This window comes from Bombina bombina, chromosome 2 (genome assembly GCF_027579735.1).
Source record: "Bombina bombina isolate aBomBom1 chromosome 2, aBomBom1.pri, whole genome shotgun sequence".
Classification (NCBI taxonomy): Eukaryota; Metazoa; Chordata; class Amphibia; order Anura; family Bombinatoridae; genus Bombina; species Bombina bombina.
The window spans coordinates 234,273,747-234,301,492 of NC_069500.1; positions in this window are offsets into that span (position 1 = coordinate 234,273,747).

Below are 27,746 nucleotides of genomic sequence, written 5' to 3' on the forward strand. Positions count from 1 at the left end.
ATCCGCCTCACTCCCGCCTCAATAACCCTATAATAAATAGTATTAACCCCTAATCTGCCCTCCCTAACATCGCCGACACCTAACTTCAATTATTAACCCCTAATCTGCCGACCGATTCTCGCCTCTACTGTAATAAATGGATTAACCCCTAAAGCTAAAAAACCTAACACCTGCAAAAAAGCCGCGTTCAGCTCCTAACGCAGCCCCATTGTTTCCTATGGGGAAACACTTCCTACGTCTGCACCTAACACTCTAACATGTACCCCAAGTCTAAACACCCCTAACCTTACACTTATTAACCCCTATTCTGCCGCCCCCGCTATCGCTGACCCCTGCATATTATTATTAACCCCTAATCTGCCGCTCCGTAAACCGCCGCTACTTACATTATCCCTATGTACCCCTAATCTGCTGCCCCTAACACCGCCGACCCCTATATTATATTTATTAACCCCTAATCTGCCCCCCACAACGTTGCCTCCACCTGCCTACACTTATTAACCCCTAATCTGCCGAGCGGACCGCACCGCTATTATAATAAAGTTATTAACCCCTAATCCGCCTCACTAACCCTATAATAAATAGTATTAACCCCTAATCTGCCCTCCCTAACATCGCCGACACCTAACTTCAAACATTAACCCCTAATCTGCCGACTGGAGCTCACCGCTATTCTAATAAATGTATTAACCCCTAAAGCTAAGTCTAACCCTAACACTAACACCCCCCTAAGTTAAATATAATTTAAATCTAACGAAATAAATTAACTCTTATTAAATAAATTATTCCTATTTAAAGCTAAATACTTACCTGTAAAATAAACCCTAATATAGCTACAATATAAATTATATTTATATTATAGCTATTTTAGGATTTATATTTATTTTACAGGTAACTTTGTATTTATTTTAACCAGGTACAATAGCTATTAAATAGTTAATAACTATTTAATAGCTAAAATAGTTAAAATAATTACAAATTTACCTGTAAAATAAATCCTAACCTAAGTTACTATTAAACCTAACACTACACTATCAATAAATGAATTAAATACAATATCTACAAATAAATACAATTAAATAAACTAACTAAAGTACAAAAAAAAAAAGAACTAAGTTACAAAAAATAAAAAAATATTTACAAACATTAGAAAAATATTACAACAATTTTAAACTATCAAAGCCCCCCAAAATAAAAAAATGCCCTACCCTATTCGAAATTACAAAAGTTCAAAGCTCTTTTACCTTACCAGCCCTGAACAGGGCCCTTGCGGGGCATGCCCCAAGAAATTCAGCTCTTTTGCCTGTAAAAATCCCACATACAATACCCCCCCCAACATTACAACCCACCACCCACATACCCCTAATCTAACCCAAACCCCCCTTAAATAAACCTAACACTAAGCCCCTGAAGATCTTCCTACCTTATCTTCACCTCACCGGGTATCACCGATCCGTCCAGACATCCATCATCCGACAGCTGAAGAAGTCCAGAATAGGGTCCAAAGTCTTCATCCTATCCGGGAAGAAGTGTAGATCCGGACCGGTAACCATCTTCTTCCAAGCGGCATCTTCTATCTTCATCCGATGAGGACCGGCTCCATCGTGAAGACCTCCAGCGCGGACCCATCTTCTTCCGACGACGTCCAACTGAAGAATGACGGTTCCTTTAAGGGACGTCATCCAAGATGGCGTCCCTCGAATTCTGATTGGCTGATAGGATTCTTCAGTTGGACGTCGTCGGAAGAAGATGGGTCCGCGCTGGAGGTCTTCACGATGGAGCCGGTCCTCATCGGATGAAGATAGAAGATGCCGCTTGGAAGAAGATGGCTGCTGGTCCGGGTCTACTCTTCTTCCCGGATAGGATGAAGACTTTGGACCCTCTTCTGGACTTCTTCAGCCGTTGGATGATGGATGTCTAGCCCCCGCTTGGGCTTGGATGAAGATTTTGGAGCCAGGACGGATCGGTGATACCCGGTGAGGTGAAGATAAGGTAGGAAGATCTTCAGGGGCTTAGTGTTTGGTTTATTTAAGGGGGGTTTGGGTTAGATTAGGGGTATGTGGGTGGTGGGTTGTAATGTTGGGGAGGGGGGGTATTGTATGTGTTTTTTGTACAGGCAAAAGAGCTGAATTTCTTGGGGCATGCCCCGCAAAGGGCCCTGTTCAGGGCTGGTAAGGTAAAAGAGCTTTGAACTTTTGTAATTTAGAATAGGGTAGGGCATTTTTTTATTTTGGGGGGATTTGTTATTTTATTAGGGGGCTAAAGTAAGTGTAATTAGTTTAAAATTGTTGTAATATTTTTCTAATGTTTGTAAATATTTTTTTATTTTTTGTAACTTAGTTCTTTTTTATTTTTTGTACTTTAGTTAGTTTATTTAATTGTATTTATTTGTAGATATTGTATTTAATTCATTTATTGATAGTGTAGTGTTAGGTTTAATTGTAACTTAGGTTAGGATTTATTTTACAGGTAATTTTGTAATTATTTTAACTATTTTAGCTATTAAATAGTTCTTAACTATTTAATAGCTATTGTACCTGGTTAAAATAAATACAAAGTTACCTGTAAAATAAATATAAATCCTAAAATAGCTATAATATAAATATAATTTATATTGTAGCTATATTAGGATTTATTTTACAGGTAAGTATTTAGCTTTAAATATGAATAATTTATTTAATAAGAGTTAATTAATTTCGTTAGATTGAAATTATATTTAATTTAGGGGGGTGTTAGTGTTAGGGTTAGACTTAGCTTTAGGGGTTAATACATTTATTAGAATAGCGGTGAGCTCCAGTCGGCAGATTAGGGGTTAATGTTTGAAGTTAGGTGTCGGCGATGTTAGGGAGGGCAGATTAGGGGTTAATACTATTTATTATAGGGTTAGTGAGGCGGATTAGGGGTTAATAACTTTATTATAATAGCGGTGCGGTCCGCTCAGCAGATTAGGGGTTAATAAGTGTAGGCAGGTGGAGGCAACGTTGTGGGGGGCAGATTAGGGGTTAATAAATATAATTTGGGGGTCGGCGGTGTTAGGGGCAGCAGATTAGGGGTACATAGGGATAATGTAAGTAGCAGCGGTTTACGGAGCGGCAGATTAGGGGTTAATAATAATATGCAGGGGTCAGCGATAGCGGGGGCGGCAGAATAGGGGTTAATAAGTGTAAGGTTAGGGGTGTTTAGACTCGGGGTACATGTTAGAGTGTTAGGTGCAGACGTAGGAAGTGTTTCCCCATAGGAAACAATGGGGCTGCGTTAGGAGCTGAACGCGGCTTTTTTGCAGGTGTTAGGTTTTTTTTCAGCTCAAACAGCCCCATTGTTTTCTATGGAGGAATCGTGCACGAGAACGTTTTTGAAGCTGGCCGCGTCCGTAAGCAACTCTGGTATCGAGAGTTGCAGTGGCGTTAAATATGCCTGTACGCTCCCTTTTTGGAGCCTAATGCAGCCATTCTGTGAACTCTCAATACCAGAGGTATTTAAAAGGTGCGGCCAGAAAAAAGCCAGCGTTAGCTACGCGGGTCGTTACCATCAAACCTCTAAATCTAGCCGAATGATAGCTACAATGTAATTAATAATTACATTGTAGCTATTTTAGGAATTATATTTATTTTACAGGTAACTTTGTATTTATTTTAGCTAGTTAGAATAGTTATTAAATAGTTATTAACTATTTAATAACTACCTAGCTAAAAGAAATACAATATTACCTGTAAAATAAATCCTAACCTAAGTTACAATTAAACCTAACACTACACTATCATTAAATAAATTAAATAAGGATGTTCCGCATCGGCGTGATGAAGATTGAAGATTGAAGACCCCGCTTGGAAGATGACATCGCTCGGATAGAAGGCTTCTTCAGCGCCGCTTGGAAGATGACATCGCCCGGATGGAAGAATTCTTCAGCGCCGCTTGGAGGATCACTTCATCGGATGGAAGATTTCTTCAGCGCCGCTTGGAGGATAACTTCTGCCGCTCCGGGTCTCCTCTTTAGTTCCATCGCTGCTCGGCTGAGTGAAGATGACTCAAGGTAGGATGATCTTCAGGGGATTAGTGTTAGGTTATTTTAAGGGGGGTTTGGGTTAGATTAGGGGTATGTGGGTGGTGGGTTTTAATGTTGGGGGGTTGTATTTTTCTTTTACAGGCAAAAGAGCTGAATTCTTTGGGGCATGCCCCCACAAAAGGCCCTTTTAAGGGCTGGTAAGGTAAAAGAGCTTTGAACTTTTTTAATTTAGAATAGGGTAGGGCATTTTTTTATTTTGGGGGGGTTTGTTATTTTATTAGGGGGCTTAGATTAGGTGTAAGTAGCTTAAAATTGGTGTAATATTTTTAAAATGTTTGTAACCTATTTTTGTTATTTTTTGTAACTTAGCTTCTTTTTTTTGGACTTTAGTTAGTTTATGTAATTGTATTTAATTGTAGTTATTTGTAGGTAATTTATTTAATTAATTTAATGATAGTGTAGTGTTAGGTTTAATTGTAACTTAGGTTAGGATTTCTTTTACAGGTAATTTTGTATTTCTTTTAGCTAGGTAGTTATTAAATATTCTAACTAGCTAAAATAAATACAAAGTTACCTGTAAAATAAATATAATTCCTAAAATAGCTACAATGTAATTATTACATCGCTCATTTATTATAGTGGCGACGGTGTAGGGGGGGCAGATTAGGGGTTAATAAATTTAATATAGGTTGCGGCAGGGTCAGGGAGCGGCGGTTTAGGGGTTAATACATATATTATAGTTGCGGTGGGCTCCGGGAGCGGCGGTTTAGGGGTTAATACATTTATTATAGCTGCGGTGGGCTCCGGGAGCAGCGGTCTAGGGGTTAATATGTATAGAGTAGCTTGCGGTGGGCTCCGGGAGCGGCGGTTTAAAATTAGGGGTGTTTAGACTCGGGGTACATGTTAGGGTGTTAGGTGCAGACGTTTCCCATAGGAATCAATGGGATGTCTGGCAGCAGCGAACATGAACTTTCGCTATGGTCAGACTCCCATTGATTCCTATGGGATCCGCCGCCTCCAGGGTGGTGGTTTGAAAACCAGGTACGCTGGGCCATAAAAGTGCCGAGCGTACCTGCTAGTTTTTTGATAACTAGCAAAAGTAGTCAGATTGTGCCGTACTTGTGTGCGGAACATCTGGAGTGACGTAAGAATCGATCTGTGTCGGACTGAGTCCGGCGGATCGAAGTTTACGTCACAAAATTCTACTTTTGCCGGTCTCTAGCCTTTGATAACTAAGGCGAATCAGCCTCGCCACAAATACGCTGCGGAATTCCAGCGTATTTGAGGTTGACGGCTTGATAACTAGGCCCCATAGTTATCTATTACAATGTCAAAGTGTTTACTGTCCCTTTAAAGGACACAAAATCAAGATATATATAACTGAGGAGACTGAAATTTAAGGCACCCAGCAAGACCTTGAAGTTAATATGCAGCAATAATAATAATATTATTATTAGTAGTAGTAATAATAATAATAATAATAATAATAATAAATTATGTATTTATTGACATGCTTCAGCATCACATATACTCAAATTACGTTCCATGATTATTAGTAACACAAAGTCTGGTGACAGATGTGGACATGCCTGGGGAAAAACAGAAAGTTAGAGAAGGGGAACCTGTCACAGTAGCGCAGAGTCTACGGAAACATATTACAATTACATATTTATAAGAAATACATTATAAACAAAACCATCATACAGTTAATCAAAGGGATATAAAGATCAAAGGATACTGTTTTGCTTATTTTGGTAACCTTTGTCTAACTGTATGATGTCTTTGTTTCTAATCCTTTCTTATATATCTGAGTTTTTATCATGCTTCTTGTGCTTCTGTGCTCTCTATCAGCATAGCACTCTGGGTGGAATAGTTTTCTTTGCTCTGTCTTTTAAATGACCCTTGAGGATAAAGCTGGAGGGAAAAGAAGAAAGAAAATTGATTTCTCTATTGTTCAATGTAAGCAATGAGTCAAAGCTTTCAATAATCTTGTTAATTGTGAATATGTTACTATCAGATATTATATTTTGTTCCAAATTTCCTACATCATGATAATGTTTTGTTTTTATTTTAGTAATATTGCATTTGTTTATGTGTGAAATTTACGTTATATAACTTTTTATTTAGTTATGCTACATATGACATCAGCGTTGTATTTTCATCAATCTGGCCCTTTACTTAGTTTTATCTAGGATGGAAATGCTCAGATATCTATGATGATGCTTCAAGGAAGCTAATCTAGGTTAGATTTTAGATAGGGATTGAAGAGAAATTTATAGAAGACATTGAGACTATGGTTTATGCTGGTTGAGACATGGGAGTTTTAATAAGATCAAAATAACAGTTTTGGTGATAAAAGTTTGCGATGTAAATTTTAATCACCAAAAGAGATATATTCTCTTACTCACCAACCAGCATATTAGCTCAACACAAACTCCGGAGCTCCTGATTTCATTGCTCAAATTGTATAGTATAAAAAGGTTTCCTATAGCATGGCATGTGATCAACACAGCCTTTGGCAAGCCAGGAAAACAGACCAATATAAGAAAGGTTACTGAGCTAATCTGGTCACTCAGAAACTACCAATCTGATAATGCCAAACAATAAGGGAAAGTACCGGGCCAAAGAAAAGCAGAGTTTTCAAAATGAACTTTAAAAAAATCAATATATGAAGAATCCAAAATGTTCAAGTTTAAAAAAAAAAAAGGCTCATCAACTCCCTGATTATCAGACATTATTTAATGTGTTGTCCACAACATTATTATGTTTCCCCAGAGATAACATGACTGTTCATGACCCTATTCAAAATCAAGCCAATCCACTTGAAAAACTCAAGAGGTCCAGTATAAAAAGCATGATGCGGATTAAAGAGAAGATGTGTGTCTTTCTGAATAAAGCTCAAAGTGTCCAGTTCTAATAAAGGTCCCATGGATTCTGATTGACTGCTCACCTAACAGTTATTTTTGTTAGTATAAATCCTTCAAGTCCTTTTATCAGTGACTTCTTATTATATATCATGGCAACACTAAGGTAGCAACCTACTTTGTCCTAACCAAAGGACTTTGGATATCGCGCATGAAGAATTAGTTATCTTAAAGGGACATAATACTCATATGCTAAATCACTTGAAACTGATGCAGTATAACTGTAAAAAGCTGACAGGAAAATATCACCTGAGCATCTCTATGTAAAAAAGGAAGATATTTTACCTCACAATCTCTTCAGCTCAGCAGAGTTAGTTCTGTGTAAAAAGTTATACTTCACCTGCTCCCAGCTGCAGGTAAAAATAAAACAAAAATGAAGAAATGAACAGCAGCCAATCAGCATCAGCAGTGCTGAAGTCATGAACTCTTACTGTGATCTCATGAGATTTGACTTAACTCTCATGAGATTTCATAGTAAGCTTCCTTTACCTGATTGGTGAAATAATATGAGAGTTCACGAGGCTCATCCTTTCAGCTGTCCCAGGACAGACACACTAAAATGCTGCTTAGAAGTCCTTTACAATGGGAGGTGGCTTTTGAGTACTTTTGAGGTAAAATATTTTTCTTTTTTACATCGAGATGTTCAGGAGATATTTTCTAGTCAGCTTTTTACAGCTATGCTGCATCACTTTTAAGTGTTTAAACATTTGGGTATTATGGCCCTTTAAGGCGCGTTATGTATGCAAATTCGCCCTTTTAAGGGCACACAATAAATAACCAGCCATTACTAGTGGCTGGTTATTGCTACCACAAGCTCATGGTAGCAATTAATGCTCAGAAAATTAACCAGAGGTCAGACCTCTAGTTAATATTTTTTTTTTTTGAGAAAGTTTTTATTGAGGTTTTGAGAAATAACAACCAATAAAGTGTGCCCGCAAGACAATTCTAACAAAATAATAACATGGATAAACATATCAAACAAGATGTCAATATAAGAGAAAACATCCAAATATTAATATGGTGGTCCCATCCACCCTGTGCAAAATATTATGTTTCTATGTCCTAGAATAAAGGTAAACAATGTACAATAATGAAGTGCTTTCTTACATAGAAAGGATAACTGCTATCATATGCCATGGCACTACATTACACATTGGGGAGGTACCATAACTAATGTAAACCACAGGGAGTCCTCTAGGACCTAGAGCTATGAAACCTCATTTTTATTTTTCTAAGAATAGTATTCCATCAGATGGTGGTAGAAGGCGACAAGTCACTAGAACCTGATTGGGCATATGGTACCATCTTTTTTGTTTCCTTTTTTTTTAAAGTAAATATGATTGGGTACCTCTCTGGTAGATAATAAGTAAGGTGAAATTGGGCTCCTAGAAATACTAATAGAGAGGTTGTGAGAGAAAAAGTAAAAAAAAAAAAAAAAAGAGTAATCTAAGACTGCATGGCATAGTAGCTTATCAGACGCCATCTGATGGTGGTTATGAAGGGATTTAACAGCGGGCGAGAGCCGCTTAAAATGGGGGGGGGGGGAGGTGAGGCTTTTTAGATTAGGGAAGGGTTTTAGAATATATGAGAAGAGGGGTGCTGGCACCATAAAAGTGTAGAGGGGGATATACTAAATATAATATCTGACCCTAAACTACGCTGGAGGTATGTGCAACAGAACTAGTGTATCCTTCAGATCTATTCTAGTGGAGAGCATTGAGATCTTAGGTGAGACAGGTATATGTGTATATAGGGTTCAGAGATGTTGCAAAAGGCTCAAATAGCTATGGTAAAATATGAGAAGATAGGGAGCTTAGAAATGAGTTTCCCAAAAGTTAGTTGCGTTAGAATATGATGCATGATATATGTTGTGTCACTATGGAAACCAATAAGCTAGTTACCATCAAGCCTAAATAATAACGTACCTAAAAGCATGGGCAAATGGCTTAGAGCTATGCATTAAATATAAGAGGTAGTTGGTCTACAAGTGGGGACTAATGAGAGTAGGTGAGCCATATTAAAAATACCTGGAAGCTTTATACTATATATTAATCTACACCTCCTAGACAAAGTCATATTCATAGCAATGTTAAAATATATTTCTCCAAAATAATATATACATCAAAGTCTCTTATCGCATCAAGCTATGAAATATATATGCAGGAGTACCGCAGATAAAAATAGACCCCTGAGTTATCCTCTGCATTGTATGAGAAACCATAAGTGCATATATAAAGTAAGACCTTCAGTCTAAACCACCTGATAACTCTCCTCTATCTAGGTTCTCAGTGAGGACATTGAAAACATACATGAGCAAAACAAGAGTTTGATATAGGGGTACAAGACATATAGGTAGATGTACATGTAAAGACAATTTTAATTTTAAAGGCAGAGGAGTATCTTAGTATTGGCAGACCTGGAGGGGGGGGGTCATAACATAGATTTATCTCTAGGTAGATTTCGTGGGGGCACTTTGGTTTTATAGGGTAGTAGATAGAAATATTTTAGTCTGGATTTGACTGTCTCTAGGTATACGGGTCCAGAGACAGCGAGTGCCAGCGATTTGTATGATGCCCTCTAAGGATCTTAAACTGATGTGACATAGTTAGTTAAACAGGTGGAGTAGAAATCAGTTGGTAGCAAAGGCAGATAAATAGAATGCACATAATCCGAGTACATCTACAAGTAAATATCTATATAATTAGGCAGGTAGTAACTTAATCAAAGTCATATATATAAGCATGGAAACATTTGAAAAAGAACCACATAGCTACAATAAGGACCTGTCCTCCAGTGCAGAATGGGAAAGAAAAAGGGCAATATGGATGTTAGCATCACGAGTTCTCCAAATGTGGGTGATGAGATGTTCTTTAGTAAATTTGTCATAAACAGTAGTCCCTTCATCCAAAACCTCTCTTCGGGAGACGAGAAAGTCTAGGGAGGTGGCAGAGTAGAGAGCCGTACATACTGTAGACAGGCCATGAGTTCGATAGGAGCCCTTGGCTATAGAGTAAGGGTAGTCTGAGGTATGGATATCTGGATGATCGCAGTGTATGTGCGGTAGTGAATGACCTTTCATTCCCCCATGATGCCTGGTGTGAGCTCTATGGTTTCTCTTTCTATGACCGGGGTTTTCCTGTGCACCCGGTGGCCAGCCACACCAACCCGGGTCACAGCTACAGAGAACTCCGGCTGAGGGCTATTAAGCCTGGCGGATGTTAGGGAACCAAACAAGGGCACAGGAGATAAGAGCTCTCCGTGGCGAGAAACAAGCCCTGATCATTTCGGTGGCTCTCTTGTCGTACTTTCAGAAGCCAGCTTGGGAGAGGAGGTACATCTCTCGTATCCGCATGCCATGGCATATAGCAAGTACTGTTTATCCGCCATCTTAGCCGAGTCTCCATGTTCCCCGTTTCTAGTCACTCTGATGATTTCTGTAAGGTCTTTGAAGTTACTGCACATGCGATGATCTAGGCTGCCCAGTAGTGCCCATATCTGTTAGGCGAGATCCTCCTCCATGGGTGACTTAGATCAAGATGGTGTTAAACCCTGTAATAATATCAGCAAGTGAATACACTCTCCCGGGTAGCCCACACACCGGAAGAGGGGGGGTAGATGGTATTGCGAGGTGGGCCACATCGCTCCGCTTTGAGTATAATAAATTAACTCTTCAGCTTGAGTTAATCCCGACGATTTTAGTATATCCAAGATCAGGATTGTTTCTTTGTGCAGATTAGATGGCTATTATGTGAAGAGCTTGAGGTATTAATATAAAAAGCCAATAATTTGAGGGCGGAGCTAGCCTGCACCAAGATGGCTGCGGGTCTCTAGAGCTCCGGTGTGAGGTCGGCCAAACTTTTACAGAACGAGCAGGAAAACGACTTTTAAGCTCTGAAAATTACTGCCTTTTACAGCTGAACACCCGCTGTACACCCTCATACTCGTTGAAGCAGCTAAAGAGGACAGGTGGACCGTAATACCCACGGAGCTGTGAGACGGACCACGTGGCCTAACGCTACATTACTCCTTTTTATTCACTCTCGCAGCTAACATCCTCAATGCTAGTGAGCGGGGGACCCCAGCTGAGTCTGCAGCACAGCACCGAGCAGAGATATCGCATGAGACCGGATCCGGTAGACAGCTTGGGAAAGCACCGCAGACGCCTAATTTGGTGAGAAACCTCATGGGGATATGGCACAAACCCCCACCACATAACCCACACCATCTACTCCCCAATCATAGTAATCAACATACACATAAGGGAGATATTGGAGCCAGACCCCTTGAATCTATGAATGACTCGGTCTCTAAATGATCTACACATCAATTCACCTAGCACAGCAACTTTTTTGCTCCCCGCTCCAGTACTACACAGCATAACAAGTTTGGTTGGGAGAGATAACATTTCCACCAGCTCCATAAAGTTAATGAGTATATCCTTAATAAACTTTAACACTGAATACACAGCATAACAAGTTTGAACTAATAGGTTGTACCCTGGTCCCACATGCTAGGCAGCACACGCAATATCGCCATTGAGGAAGGCATGGAAATCTTATAAACTGCTGCACTTTCAGCTCAATATATACATGCGGGCCAGAGCATAAACACCTTGCCTATATGTGTTGTTGAAATTCCTACTGCTTGTATAATAACATCACACTGGGTTAACGGGGTGCCTGCAATCTCCCTGCATTTTGCTTTTTACATGGCTTCAAAAAAAGGCCCCAGATCTGAGAAATCCAGCAAGGGACTAACTCCTGCACCTTCAAAAGTTCACTCCTTTTTTAAAAACATGGAGATCCCTTCACCGAATTCACCCCCTAAACCACAGGAGACAGCCATTACACAACCTTTAGCGGAGGTTCATCACGGGGATGACACCACATTAACGAAAGCAGACATAATGGCTCTCCCATCAAAGGAAGATTTCACTAACTTTATTGCCCAAGTGAGTTGCATGATTAAGTCGAGTCTCTTGGAGGTTAAGAAAGAAATAAATGAGATTGGTAACAGGATCATGCATTTGGAGGAAGATATAGAACAGACTGATAGAATTCTGGACCAGCAGATACGCCACACCTCTCAAAACTCTGCCCTTATACGACAGCTACAAGATCAGGTTGAAGACCTGGATAACAAGGGCAGACGCCAAAATATTCGGATCAGAGGCATCCCAGAAGCTATTAACTCTGCTGAATTGTTACCCTATCTTCAGAAGTTGTTCAATAATTTAATGGGGTCTGACGACCAAGAGGTGAACCCTACTGAATTCCAACTAGACAGATTTCATCGAGCCCTCAGGCCTGTACCCAAAGGCAAAGCTCCCCCACGGGATGTCATCCTCAGGTTTACCTGTTTCAAAGAAAAAGAGAACATTCTGGCTGCGGCCAGGAAGCAAGCCCCTATATCTTTTGAGGGCCACCCACTTCAGTTTTATGCTGACCTAAGCCAAATGACTTTAACTAAGAGACGGGAGCTAAAACCTCTGACAACACACTTGAGGGAGATGAAGATCCCCTACCGCTGGGGGTTCCCCTTCTGTTTGAAAGTCATGAGAGACAATAACACTATAACTTACAGATCACAAGAGGATCTAGACTCTTTCTGTTCCCAATTGGGGATTAAACCCCCCGAAATATCCACCACCCAAGACTCTGTTCTGGAACTTCTGGAGCAGAGACCTCAATGCCCGGAATGGAATAGAGTGACCCGTCACAAACGGAGTAAACTTGCTGACAGCAACCAGCCTCCTGTTAAGAATAAGATCACCTGAGAATTTGCCAAGTTAGGCTTGTTGTCTGGACTCTTTGGGGTCTACCCAGTAGAACGTTGATAGACCTTCATTACATATAGTAAAGCACAGTTGTAGCGAGGGAATTAGTTAAGATGTAGACTCACTATGCAATGATACCAGTCTTAGGACCATCTTTACCCGAGAATGTTTATTTTCAAGTTAAACCCAGTTGCCATAGGACACTTGAGACTTCCTGCTATACTTTAGTTCATGGTGGTTTAGTTATGAAGTCCCAACGTTATATTGTTGTTTTTCCTAATGTTTATTTGTATCAATTAGCCGACCTGCTACCAAACGTTGTAGCAGTCACTTTTCCCTCTTAAAAGGAGTCTCATTAGGAGACTTTCATTATGTTTATTATACATTATTTGAAATTTACCTTGCTTGAGAGGCTATGCCTCAATGTTTGTGATGTATGTAAAGATATGTTACTAATTTGTTTTTTTTACCATTCCAGCACTGTCTTTGAAACAAGTGAGTTATTTCATACCCCTCCCCTTCCCCTTTTGCCTTGGTCCTCCTGGGCTTACAAATGCGCTGAGATTCCCGCCCATCAGGTAAGCTTTTTAACCCCTTATTGGCTATCCCTAAACACAAAACCTTACATACATGGCTTGTCAAACAGTTAATATAGTCACACAAAATGCTAAGGGGCTAAACTCGCCCACTAAGCGATCAGTCGCCTTAGCCTGGTTCAAGAAAGTAAAAGCGGATATAGTATTTGTACAGGAGACCCACTTCCCCAAAGAATCCCCTCCTACTTTCTCAAGTGGGGACTACCCATCGGGTTACTTTGCTCACAACACAAAAAAGATTGGGGGGGGTGGGGATTCTCTTCCACAGAAACACTCAGTTCCAGGTCAGGAAAGTAGAGGCTGATCCTGGGGGTAGATGGATCATAGTCACAGGCCTTCTTCAAAATCGTCCAATCACTCTGACTAATGTATACGCCCCCAACTCCAAGCAAACTAAATTTTTCCGCAACATTAAGCGAATTATATTATCTAATCAGATAGGGCCCTTAATTCTAGCCGGGGATTTCAACCTAGCTCTTGACCCAACGCTCGACTGCTCATCAGGTCGCAGCTGTGCTCCCCCCAAGACGCTATCAGACACAATATCTATTCTCCAACAATTAACACTAGTAGATGTATGGAGAACGAAACATCCTTCCCAACACACATATACCTTTTTCTCAAGCCCCCACAGAACATACTCCCGCATCGATTATATTTTCTCTGATCAGCTTCTATATGATGTGGTAAGAGATGCTGACATAACACCTACTTCCTGGTCAGACCATGCCATGGTGTCTTTAAATTTACAATCGACAGAGACCCCTCTATCTCCTTTTGTCTGGAGACTCGACGAGTCCCTACTTAAAAATGATGACATAGCTAAGCAGCTAGCGGAAAGTATAGAAGAGTACTTCAGACTTAACAAAACAGACTAAATTTCCCCTCACACCCTTTGGGAAGCTCATAAAACTGTGCTCAGAGGCGAATTTATCAAGCATAAGGCCAGACACAGAAAACAGTATAGAACTAGCCGTGATAATATTCTACAGGCTATATGCACATTGGAGAGGCAGCACCAGGTAACCCCCTGGGACGCATCTCTTTCCACACAACTTAGAAAGCGCAGAAACAAACTGAATCAGTTGCTCTATGCAGAAGCTCAGACTAGAGCTCTCTTTCTTAAGAAACTACACTTAGCCAGATCAAATAAAATAGGCCCCTCACTTGCTAAAACCCTCAGGGAACGTAAACTTAATTCGTACATTCATAAAATACTGGATGAGTCAGGGAACCAGGCGGTAAGCAGCATGTCGATCGCTGAGAACTTTCAGAAGTAATCTCTACAACCTTCCCCCTCCACGATTAGCGAATACCCCTTTAGCAACCGAACAATATATCTCCCAAATATCCCCAAAGAAATAGCCGAGACTGTAGATAATCCCATTTCACCCAAGGGAGTTTTAAGTAGCTATAAAATCATTGCCGTCACACAAAAGCCCAGGCCCAGATGGCTTTTCCAACATATATTATAAGCAATTCAGTAATCTACTAACCCCTCACCTGACTTCCCTATTTCAATCTATCGATGAAGGTAATCATTGGTCCAAGAGTTTCTTAGAGGCTCATATCTCTGTGATACCCAAGCCCGGTAAAGACCCTACAGCAGTTAGTAACTACAGGCCAATATCCTTACTGAATTCTGACCTGAAAATCTACGCCAAGGTCCTAGCCACTAGAATTAATCAAATACTCCCACAAATTATCCACGCTGACCAGTCAGGTTTTATACCAAAAAGAGAGGCCCAAGACAATACCATCAGAGTTTTGCAGCTAATTAAACAGTCCAGCCGGTCGGATGTCCCCTCTATTTTAATCTCCACAGACGCTGAAAAAGCGTTCGACCGGCTGGATTGGAATTTTCTGAAGCATAGTATTGTGGGTTTTGGCTTCAGCCCTGTCATGATCCAAAGAATCCTTAGCTTAAATACTCTCCCCTCGGCTAAGGTTAGAGTGAACGGAACGTTATCAGATTGCTTTAATATACAAAATGGTACGAGACAGGGGTGTCCCCTGTCTCCTCTCCTATTTGCCATCTCTATAGAAGTTTTAGCGTCCCATATTAGGAACAACCCTAAAATAACAGGTATACAATTAGGCACCAATACTTATAAACTCACTCTCTACGCGGACGATGTCCTCACCCAACTCACCGAGCCAGCTGAATCCCTGCCCCATTTACTTGAGGAGTTTGAGGCTTTTGGCAAGCACTCAAACTTTTTAATCAACACCCAGAAATCGGAAATCCTTAATCTCAATATACGAAGAGGAGAATTCGAGACCCTTCGGACCCTTTGCCAATATAGACTCCTACACGACAAAATTAAATATCTAGGGATCTACCTAACTCCATCTGTAGATAAAATATTCAAACATAACTATCTACCTCTCCTAAAGAAGATTAGGAAAGACTTTGACACATGGCAAAACAAACCAATATCCTGGTGGGGTAGGATCCAATCGGTCAAGATGACCACCCTTCCCCAGATCTTATATGTCCTCCAAGCAGCCCCAATACATCTACCTGAATCATACCTAACTCAACTGCAATCAACAATAAACACTTTTATTTGGGGGAGCATTAAGCCCCGCATCAGCAAAAGAGTCCTATTAAAGCCTGTGGGAGAAGGGGGCATGGGGGTCCCTTTTATTTCCCAATATTACAAAGCAATTGTCTTACAGAGGATGTGGGAGTGGTATGACCGCTCCTCTACAAAGACCTGGGCCTCTATCGACTCACACTTACTAGACACTGTTTCTATTGGTCCGCTCTGTTGGATCAAACACAACTGCAGACCCACAATTGCCAGGACATCACTGACATACTCACATATCTTTCGGACATGGGACTCAATTAGGACTAAAAATAAGGGAATATCTACTTATGTCTCACCATTGACCCCTGTACCAATAAATGCGGAGCTCAGTGGGGGGATATTACCCACGGAAGCAGGCCAAATAGATATTGACCAGACAATCCCATTCACATGCCTGACTGACAAGGGAACACTGAAACACAGATCCCAATTAAAAGACACTAAAGGGGGGGTTTTCTCTCACTGGTTAAAGCATGCGCAGCTGTCTCATTTGTTGAGCTCCTCACCCCACAAGAGGGACCTCCTGAGAGAACTCTCCCGTTTCGAGAGATTTTGTCATGAGGGGATAGTACCCAGGGGGGCCCTATTGATTACTAAAAAGTTATTGGATTAAACCCTTAATTTGCCCCCCTCATCCTATGTTACCCTCTGGCAGGAGGACCTTGGCCTCCCTGTCTCTAATGAACAATGGGAAAATATATTTTATCAATCCTCCAAATCCTCATCCTCCCCCAGGATTTTAGAAATGAACCACAAAATCCTGTACCGTTGGTACCTCACCCCAGATAGGCTCAAACGAATTTACCCGAATACTAACACGACTTGTTGGAGGGGTTGTGGGTCCCCCGGCACAATGGCCCATATATGGTGGCATTGCCCTAAGTTGCTCCCTTTCTGGAATGACATAACAGAACACTTGAAACTCATTCTAGGTGACTAATTCTACCTATCCCCTCTCATAGCTTTATTTAGTTATAAACCAGATAAGGGGTGAAAATTTAGATGGAAACTCCTCCAATATTGCCTAAACAGTGCCAGGCTGCTTATCGCTCATAAGTGGAAATCTTCAAAGGTGCCGACTGTGCAGGAATGGCTACACAACACATCTGAACTCCTTGAAATTGAGAAATACTCATATTATAAAACAACTCCCTATCAGTTTTTCATAATATCCAGTTCTACTGGGACTCTCTCTTCCACACACTAGTTACTTTGGATAAATAGACCGAAATTTACAGCTCCCTATAGCCCAGGTGGACCTTTCCCCCCCCCCCCTGACACTCTTCCCCTCTATTACTTGACCCTATGCAATAGCTGGAATGGTTGATAGGTTGTTAGATAATTTATTTTAACCCGTTTGTTTCATTTATGTTGATATATCTTTCCTTTTATTTTTGTTACTTATAAGTATCAAAGGTATGATGGGAATACCTATCCAGACTGAATGCATACCATCCATCACTTGGTCACGTTTGTGGCATAACCGCCTGTTAGCTATTGTACTACCTGCAACTAATTGTACATTTTTTCTATTATCACTATATGGTATGACACTCTGTATCGCAGTTTATTTTTCCTTAATAAAGCTTATTTAAAACTCAAAAAAAAAAAAAAAAGCCAATAATTTTTAAAAGCTAGGTTCAGAGCTGCACTGTTCTGCATCTTCTCGTGGCTGTGGCTTGGTCACGCCCCAGACCTCTGGTTAATTTTTTTTCAAAATAACCCCCAATAGCCCCCAAAATAAAGAATATTCTTTTTTTTTTTTTAAGTTAACGGGTGTGGGGTGTTAGAAAAAAACGGCACAAAAATGTGTATGACGGCATGAGAACAAGAATGGAGACTATGGAACCATACTTTTGTGATCACAAAGCTTCTGTGCAATGTGTTCGTTCGCATTGCACCTAACTTGTAAATATATATATATATATATATATATTGTGAACTTTGCTGGTCTTTATGGACATTCATGTGTTGTGCATTTATTAATATTTTGTGCACTCACTCCTATATCTGGGTCCCCATACTATTACCATCACTTGAGTATTAGAGTTAATATAATATATACAGAGATCAAGCCAATTATACATTTCTGATCCAGTTCCAGTCTCAGTATCGTACGCTTAGCACTTTAAGTGATCTGTGCATTGTCAATTATTTTGTGCACTCACTCCTACATCTGGGTTTTCAGGTGTTTCTATACATTTTATATGACACAAGCATTTTTGGGGTTTTACATTCTACACCTCCATTCATTTTACATAACAATATATAATATAAATTACCTAGCGCTGAATACAACCCAGCTACTTCTTTTCACTATCTTTTTATTAGGGATTTCTTGGAAAAGGATATCCGGCATAGACATCCAGCGTTGACAATTTGTATACATCTACAGTTTTGTCAATATCGTTTTTGCCCCATTTTATGTGCACCGCCCACTTATTGTATACATAAGATACAGATATTATCAGTTTATTCTGGTCATTTGTTTTGTTCTATATTATGTGCACCACACACTTACTGTATATATAATATATATAATAATAATAATAATAATAATAATAATATACAGATGTTAAAAGTTCATTCTAGTCACTCATAGCCAGCAATATACCTTTTGCACTCCCAACCAATAGCTTACACCTACACTTGTTGGAGGGGTATTCTACTTTGTCTGCATATATATTTATATATAGGTATAGATATATACAGATATATACAGGAATAGCTATTTAAAAATATATTCCCCAAAGTGAAGAACATTGGAATGTGAAATATATACAGTTAATACATAGTTAAATACTTTATTAAATATTACATTTTCATAAAAAGGATTCTACATGTTTTCAGCTGCTTGACAGCAAAGGGCTCAAATGCACATATAAATATGTATTTATGTGTTTATATGTGTTTTACTGTATATTTACTGTACATATTTAACATTCCAGTGTTCTTCACTTACAGGATAATGTCCTTTTTATTCTTAAATACATATTTCTATATATGTGTATATACCTATATCTGCATATCTTTTCTTATATATCATTGGTTTTCAAACCGGTCCTCCCTAACAGGCCACATTTTGAGGATATTGAAACTAGAGCACAGATGAAATAATCAGCTGCTTAGTAAACATGGTTATTTTACCTGCTCTCATCCAAGGTAATCACGAAAACCTTGACTGTTGGGGAGGCCTGTTGTAATGTGCATTTAATCAAGATTCAAAAGTTGATCATGTCTGAATAAAATTGATTATAAAGGTCATTTATGTTCTTTTGTATGTGAACCACAGAATAAATTATTCACACGCATGTTACAATGTTAACACTTTATTTCTTTTTTATGACTACTGTGTCCAGTAATGACATAGAACTATCAAATGTTTCTAGGTTACCACAAAAAAACGGATTTCTCAAACTGAACCTTTTCTTTTACTCTTTCCCATATTGTTTTCTGACAAAATTATTAGTCCTAATTCCACTACCATTTGCCATTTACTACTATTTAGTGTATCAAATTTATTTCAAGGATTCAAATTTAAAGTTAATTGCACTTATTTACTGTAAACTAAAATGCAGACAAGGCTTTGATGTCAGTTTTTATTTCCTATCCATTCTGAAGATACATAGTTCCCTAAAGCACTTGCCTGCTGCATTAAAGAGCTGTTGCAGCAAAGTCTGAGTTCAGAACTCTTGTATTTGTCTTAAATGAAGTATTTAATGAGCTACCATTGCTATGCACCATAAGGTTACTGTGCCTTGCTAGCAATGTTCCCTTATCTTTTACAACACAGACTAAATAAGGTGGCATAAAACTTACTGTGTAAGATACACTTTGGATACTTCTCTTGAATATTGTCTTGTATCATTTATGTCATACCAGCAACAGCCCAATGGAACAAAAAAAAGATGCTCAAATTAGCCTTTTAAACAAGGAGGTAATACCATCAATTTAAACAATATCCTCTGAGTTCTCATGGTAAGATATTTTTTTTGTTTTAAAAAAAAACTTGCTTATGCAATGGAACTGTAAATATATGTAAATTTTACTATATCTAACACTAGTTGTAATAGCTATATAATGCATTAATCACAATCTATCATTTGAAAATTATCAGCAGGTCAACTGCTGCGACGAGCCCTTTTTAATGTTATTGCAATCACAATCAGACATTTTTATTGCTTACTGACTGTATATTTTACATTACCAGTTTAGTGAAAAATTGACCTATAATTAACATGTGCCAATCATATTTTTTTCTGATCACAATCGAATTTCTCCACACTTAAAGGGACAGTCTACTCCAGAATTTTTATTGTTTAAAAAGAAAGATAATCCCTTTTTTACCCATTCCCCAGTTCTGCACACTGCCCCCTTATTTCAGTTCTTTTGACAGACTTGCATTTTAGCCAATTATTGCTGACTGCTAGGTAACTCCATGGGCGAAATGTTATCTATATGGCCCACATGAACTAATGCCCTCTAGTTGTGAAAAACTGTCATGCATTCAGATAAGAGGTGGCCTTCAAGGGATTAGAAATTAGCATAAGCATAAGCTTTCAACTAAGAATACCAAGAGAACAAAGCAAATTTGAGGATTAAAGTAAATTGGAAAGTTGTTCACAATTGCATGCCCTATCTGAATCCTGAAAATTTAATTTTGACTAGACTGTCCCTTTAATCACATCTTTATTGGGGCCTCTTTTTTTTTTTTCTTCAAATTCAACAGCTAAAAATATGTTTTATATTTCAAGGACTTCAGACACTTTTTTATTTTTAGGTTAATTGGACACCGCCAATTAAAGCCAAATTAAAGTTTCATGATTAAGATAAAGCATACACTTTAAAAAAAAAAACTTTCCAATATACTTCCACTATCAAAATGTGCACATTTGTATATGCACAATTCCTGAGGCTTCAGCTCCTACTGAGCATGTGCATTGTGTGATTGTCTGAAAGGAGAAGGAGAAGAAGGGAAAATTTGATTAAAGGGACACTGAACCCACATTTTTTCTTTCGTGATTCAGATAGATCTTGCAATTTTAAGCAACTTTCTAATTTACTCCTATTATCAAATTTTCTTCATTCTCTTAGTATCTTTATTTGAAAAGCAAGAATGTAAATTTAGATGCCGGCCCATTTTTGGTGAACAACCTGGGTTGTTCTTGCTGATTGGTGGATAAATCCACCCACCAATAAACAAGTGCTTTCCAGGGTCTGAACCAAAAATTGTCTGGCTCCTTAGCTAAGATAGGAGAGAAAAGGAAGTTGGTTATATCTCCTATATGTGCAGAGTCATATAAGTAGCGTAATAGCTTAAATTCAGTTGGTCCCGGGACTTAAGTCCAAAACCCCACTCACCCCGTCCTGGATACTCTCAAGGCTGGAGCTCGACCATCCGACTGCAGAGGGACTAATGCGCCTCAATAAGGGAGACTGTGAACACACAGACCGGTGCTCAACTCGGCAAGCTGATATGCTTCCTCCAGGCGCAGTCTCCTAAAAAGCGGTACATGGCTCCTGGCAATGATCCAAACAACGCCAAAGCTGAGGCGTCTGACTGACGTGTGCGTGACTTGCTAGGGGGCGGGGTTACTTCACCCGGGATTGCAACCTGGTAGCAAAGGGACTGTAGGATCCCCAACTGGTGCGATAAATGTGGAAATCAAAGAAGCAAAGGATCCCACGTAGAAATATAGTATAAAATCAACTTTATTTTGGCACAAGCGTTAAAATGCCGTTCAAGGGCAACAGCAAAAGATACAAAAGAGTGAGAAGGCGTGACACCAAGTGGCTTACATATTTCGGTACTCGGCCGTAATCATAGCTTATTTGATTTCCTTAGCTTAGATGCCTACTTTTTCAAATAAAGATAGCAAGAGAATGAAGAAAAATTTATAATTGGAGTAAATTAGAAAGTTGCTTAAAATTGCATGCTCTATCTGAATCACATAAGAAAAATTTTGGGTTCAGTGTCTCTTTAACTTTAGCCAGAAAATATTCTACTGATTTCATATTCAAAGAAAGTTCTCTTGCATTGTCTTTTTATTGTGTCTTTGTCAATTATTCAATTCTGTGTTTAGCGATCCTTTAACATCACTGGATGCTATTAAATAGGATCAATCAATATATAGGACCTTTCACCTCTTATGTAATCTCTAATCCCAGGACATTACCATGGGTTATGAAATCATATGATTAACAATCGGCTAGATTGCGAGTTGTGCGTTAGCCTTAAAAAGCAGCGTTGAGAGGTCCCAACGCTGCTTTTTTCCTAACGCTGGTATTACAAGTCTTGCAGGTACAGGTGTACCTCTCAGTTTTTGGGCCAAACTCGAAAATACCGCAAATCCACTTACGTCAATTGCGTATCCTATTTTTTCAATGGGACTTGCATAACGCCAGTATTACGAGTCTTCCAAAAAGTGAGCGGTAGACCCTCTCCTGTCAAGCCTGGTACCGCATTTAAAAGTCAGTAGTTAAGGTTTTTATGGGCTAACGCAGTAGTATAAAAAAAAAAGTACACTAACACCCATAAACTACCTATTAACCCCTAAACCGAGCTCCCCCCCACATTGCAAACACTAAAAAATATATTAACCCCTAAACCGCCGCACTCCCGCATCGCAAACACTAGTTAAATTTTACTAACCCCTAATCTGCTGTCCCTAACATCGCCGACACCTACCTACATTTATTAACCCCTAATCTACCGCCCCAACGTTGCCGCAACTATATTAAATGTATTAAACCCTAAATCTAAGTCTAACCCTAACACCCCCTAACTTAAATATAATTTAAATAAATCGAAATAAAATAACTATCATTAACTAAATTATTCCTATTTAAAACTAAATACTTACCTATAAAATAAACCCTAAGCTAGCTACAATATAACTAATAGTTACATTGTAGCTAGCTTAGGGTTTATTTTTATTTACAGGCAACTTTGTATATATTTTAACTAGGTAGAATAGTTATTAAATAGTTATTAACTATTTAATAGCTACCTAGTTAAAATAAATACAAATTTACCTGTAAAATAAATTCTAACCTAAGTTACAATTACATCTAACACTACACTATAATTAAATAAATTATCTAAACTAAATACAATTAAATACAATTTTAAAAAATGATCTAAAGTACGAAAAAAAACACTAAATTACAGAAAATAATAAAATAATTACAAGTTTTTTAAACTAATTACACCTAATCTAATCCCCTAATAAAATAAAACAGCCCCCCAAAATAATACAAAGCCCTACCCTATACTAAATTACAAATAGCCCGTAAAAGGGCCTTTTGCAGGGCATTGCCCCAAAGTAATCAGCTCTATTACCTGTAAAAAAAGTACCCCCAACATTAAAACCCACCATCCACACACCCAACCCTACTCTAAAACCCACCCAATACCCCCTTAATAAAACTTAACACTAACCCCTTGAAGATCACCCTACCTTGAGACGTCTTCACCCAGCCGGGCCGAAGTCCTCAACGAAGCCGGGCAAAGTGGTCCTCCAGACGGGCAGAAGTCTTCATCCAAGCTGGCCAGAAGAGGTCCTCCAGACGGGCAGAAGTCTTCATCCAGACGGCATCTTCTATCTTCATCCATCTGGCGCGGAGCGGCTCAATCTTCAAGACATCCGATGCGGAGCATCCTCTTCAAACGAAGTTCAACTGAAGAATGAAGGTTCCTTTAAATGACGTCATCCAAGATGGCGTCCCTTGAATTCCGATTGGCTGACAGAATTCTATCAGCCAATCGGAATTAAGGTAGAAAAAATCCTATTGGCTGATGCAATCAGCCAATAGGATTGAGCTTGCATTCTATTGGCTGATCCAATTCTATTGGCTGATCATTTAAAGGAACCTTCATTCTTCAGTTGGACTTCGTTTGAAGAGGATGCTCCGCGTCGATTGGCTTGAAGATGGACCCGCTCCGCTCCGGATGGATGAAGATAGAAGATGCCGTCTGGATGAAGACTTCTGGTAATCTGAAGGTCCTCTTCTGCCTGGATTGGATGAAGACTTCTGGCCGTCTGGAGGATCACTTGTGCCTGGTTGGGTGAAGATGTCTCAAGGTAGGCTGATTTTCAAGGAGGTAGTGTTAGGTTTTATTAAGGGGGGATTGGGTGGGTTTTAGAGTAGGGATGGGTGTGTGGGTGGTGGGTTTTAATGTTGGGGGGGGGTATTGTACTTTTTTTACAGGTAAAGAGCTGATTACTTTGGGGCAATGCCCTGCAAAAGGCCCTTTTATGGGCTATTTGTAATTTAGTATAGGGTAGGGCTTTTTATTATTTTGGGGGGCTTTTTATTTTATTAGGGGGATTAGATTAGGTGTAATTAGTTTTAAAAAAATTGCAATTATTTTCTGTTATTTAGTGTTTGGTTTTCTTCATACTTTAGATTATTTTTTTAAATTGTATTTAATTGTATTTAGTTTAGGTAATTTATTTAATTATAGTGTAGTGTTAAATGTAATTGTAACTTAGGTTGGGATTTATTTTACAGGTAAATTTGTATTTGTTTTAACTAGGTAGCTATTAAATAGTTAATAACTATTTAATAACTATTGTACCTAGTTAAAATAAATACAAAGTTGCCTGTAAAATAAAAATAAATCCTAAGCTAGCTACAATGTAACTATTAGTTATATTGTAGCTAGCTTAGGGTTTATTTTATAGGTATTTAGTTTTAAATAGGAATAATTTAGTTAATGATAGGAATTTTATTTATATTTATTTATTTAAATTATATTTAAGTTAGGGAGTGTTAGGGTTAGGGTTAGACTTAGGTTTAGGGGTTAATAACGTTATTATAGTGGCGGTGACGTTGGGGGCGGCAGATTAGGGGTTAATAAATGTCGTTAGGTTGCGGCAACATTGAGGGTGGCAGATTAGGGGTTAATAAATATAATGTAGGTATCGGCGATGTTGGGGGCAGCTGATTAGGGGTTCATAAGTATAATGTAGGTGGTGGTGGTGGTGTCCGGAGCGGCAGATTAGGGGTTAATAATTATAATGTAGGTGTCAGCGATGTCGGGGCGGCAGATTAGGGGTTAATAAGTGTAAGAGTAGGGGTGTTTAGACTCGGGGTTCATGTTAGGGTGTTAGGTGTAGACAATAAAAGTATTTTCCCCATAGGAATCAATGGGACTGCGTTAGGGAGCTTTACGCTGCTTTTTTGCAGGTGTTAGGTTTTTTTTTTAGCCGGCTCTCCCCCATTAATTCCTATGGGGAAATCGTGCATGAGCACGTTTTGCCAGCTCACGGCTACCGTAAGCAGAGCTGGTATTGAGGTGATGTGTGGAGTTAAATTTTGCTCTTCGCTCACTTTTTTACGGCTAACGCTGGGTTTCTAAAAACCCGTAATACCAGTGTTGTCTGTAGGTGAGCGGTGAGGGAAAACTGCTCGTTAGCACTGCACAGCATTACCGACAAAACTCGTAATCTAGGTGAATGGTTTTTTTTAGGAGGCAAAGATTTTGGGCATCAGAAGTCTTAATCCCAGAAGCATTTTCATATTTTGATCACTGAAAAAATGCAAGCCAAAGCTCAGAAATCTTTGCCTATGAGGGAAAACAGATGCTAGCTCTCAAGACACCTGATGTGCAAATGAAGTACAGTAAAATGTAGGTATCTTGCTGCCAGTGGCCATCATTCAATATGGAATTGGGACATACCATATGGCCAATTTCAAAGGGTAAGGAGGAAATGTGCTGATATAATAGATTATGACAAATATTTGGATAATAAATAAAATAATAATTGTATTTGTATAGAAAAGTGTTTTGTAAAGAGCCAATAAACACTAAACACATTTCATGCACTATTCTGAACCTAGGTTACATTGTCGGTGTCTAAAGCACTGCAGGTATTTAAAGGAGAATTGTTGCATGTGTGCAAATGCGTCAGTCAGGAATATAGTGAAAGCTAGATTTTAACATGGCAACATTCATGACTTAAAGGGACATGAAACCCATTTTTTTTTTTTCTTTCATGATTTAGAAAGAGCATGTCATTTTAAACAACTTTCTAATTTACTTCTATTGTCTAATTTGCTTCATTCGCTTGATATCACTTGCTGAAAAGCATATCTAGATATGCTCAGTAGCTGCTGATTGGTTGCTGCACATAAAGGCCTTGTGTGATTGGCTCACACATGTACATTGCTATTTCTTCAACAAAGGATATCTAAAGAATTGAGCAAATTAGATAATAGAAGTAAATTGGAAAGTTGTTTAAAATTGCATGCCCTATCTGAATCATGAAAGTTTAATTTTGACTAGACTGTCCCTTTAAGGGATGTGGTGAATAACCTCAATATTATGCTTATAAAGGGCTAGATTACAAGTGGCGCGCCATTTACTACTCGTGCTTGACTATAAACATCACTAGGAGTAATCTTTTTGCATGCGTGCATTTGAGCATATTGCAAGTTGAAAGTTAAAGGACTTTAGATGGCATGACCAAGCTAACTTATTCTCCCCATAGACTTCAATAGAGAGCACAGAGAAAAAACTAACACTAATCGCATGCGCGCTGTATATATCTGTACCTGTATATCTATCATAGGTATGACATTAACATTATCATATATATATATTTAAAAGGAAAAATTACATTTTTTTGTAAAGAACACTGGAATGCAAAATATGCGTAATACGCTTCAAGTTTCGCAATGTAGGTCTAACGCGGTGGTGGGGTAGTGCACTTTAAGAATTAGTTATCTTAAGATGCGATATGTAAATATTAAATATTATGGGCTAGATTTCAAATGGCACTGAAAAGTGCCTTTACATAGAGGTGAATGGGGACTGTGATTGTTCTTGAAATATGTATGTTTATGAATATATACATGTATATTTATGTGTTAATATGTGTATATACACATATAAACACACACACACATATATATGTTTCTTTTTTGCATTACGGCATAAAAACAAGTTTCCCTTTGGAGCCTATGGAATCACTCCTGTGAGTGCAAGGCTTCCAGGCAATGCGTACGTGAGGTCGAGTTCGCATTGTGCCTGACTTGTAATACCAGCGCACATTTGCATGCACTGGTGTTACTGAGTGGAGCGCAAATACATTACGCACCCTAAGATAATTTATGTTAAGCTAGAGCACATTAAATTTAATCTACGCCTGTCAGTACTTAAAAAATTATAAATAACCCATTGAATGTATATGTATATTCTACAGTATTTATAACAATTATTGATATATTTTATAATATTTCATATTTAATTTTCACATAACACACCTTATAATAGCTAAAACTTCATGTGCGCAGTGTTGCATATTATTAAATATTATTATAGAATTATTATTTAGACATCTATATATATACACAAAGTCCAGATAAGCCCAGCACACTTCAACAAACAATTCAGCATCCGGGGAAAACACTCACCGGTCCTTAATATGCAAAATTCACTTTAATGCATGAACATTTCGGGGTCTCCCCGTCCTCAGATACATAATAAAAACAGTGTTACACTGTATATTTTTTATGTATCTGAGAACGGTGTAGACCCAGAAAACGTTCATACATTAAAGTGAATTTTGCATATTAAGGACCAGTGAGTGCTAATCTGCTGGACATTTGCAGTCAAATACATGGGCATATACCATATACCTTTGAACCCTTCTAAATATTTTTTTTTAAATATTTATATGACTATTTTTTTTATCAGATAGTGTTTATATGAGTGTAACAGTTTAGTTTAATGTATTTATGTTGGGTTCATAGTATTTTTTTTTTTTTTATCCCTAACCCTTTACGCAAGGTCTTCAGTCACGCAAACCCAACAAGCATTAAATTAGATTGTACTAAAGCATA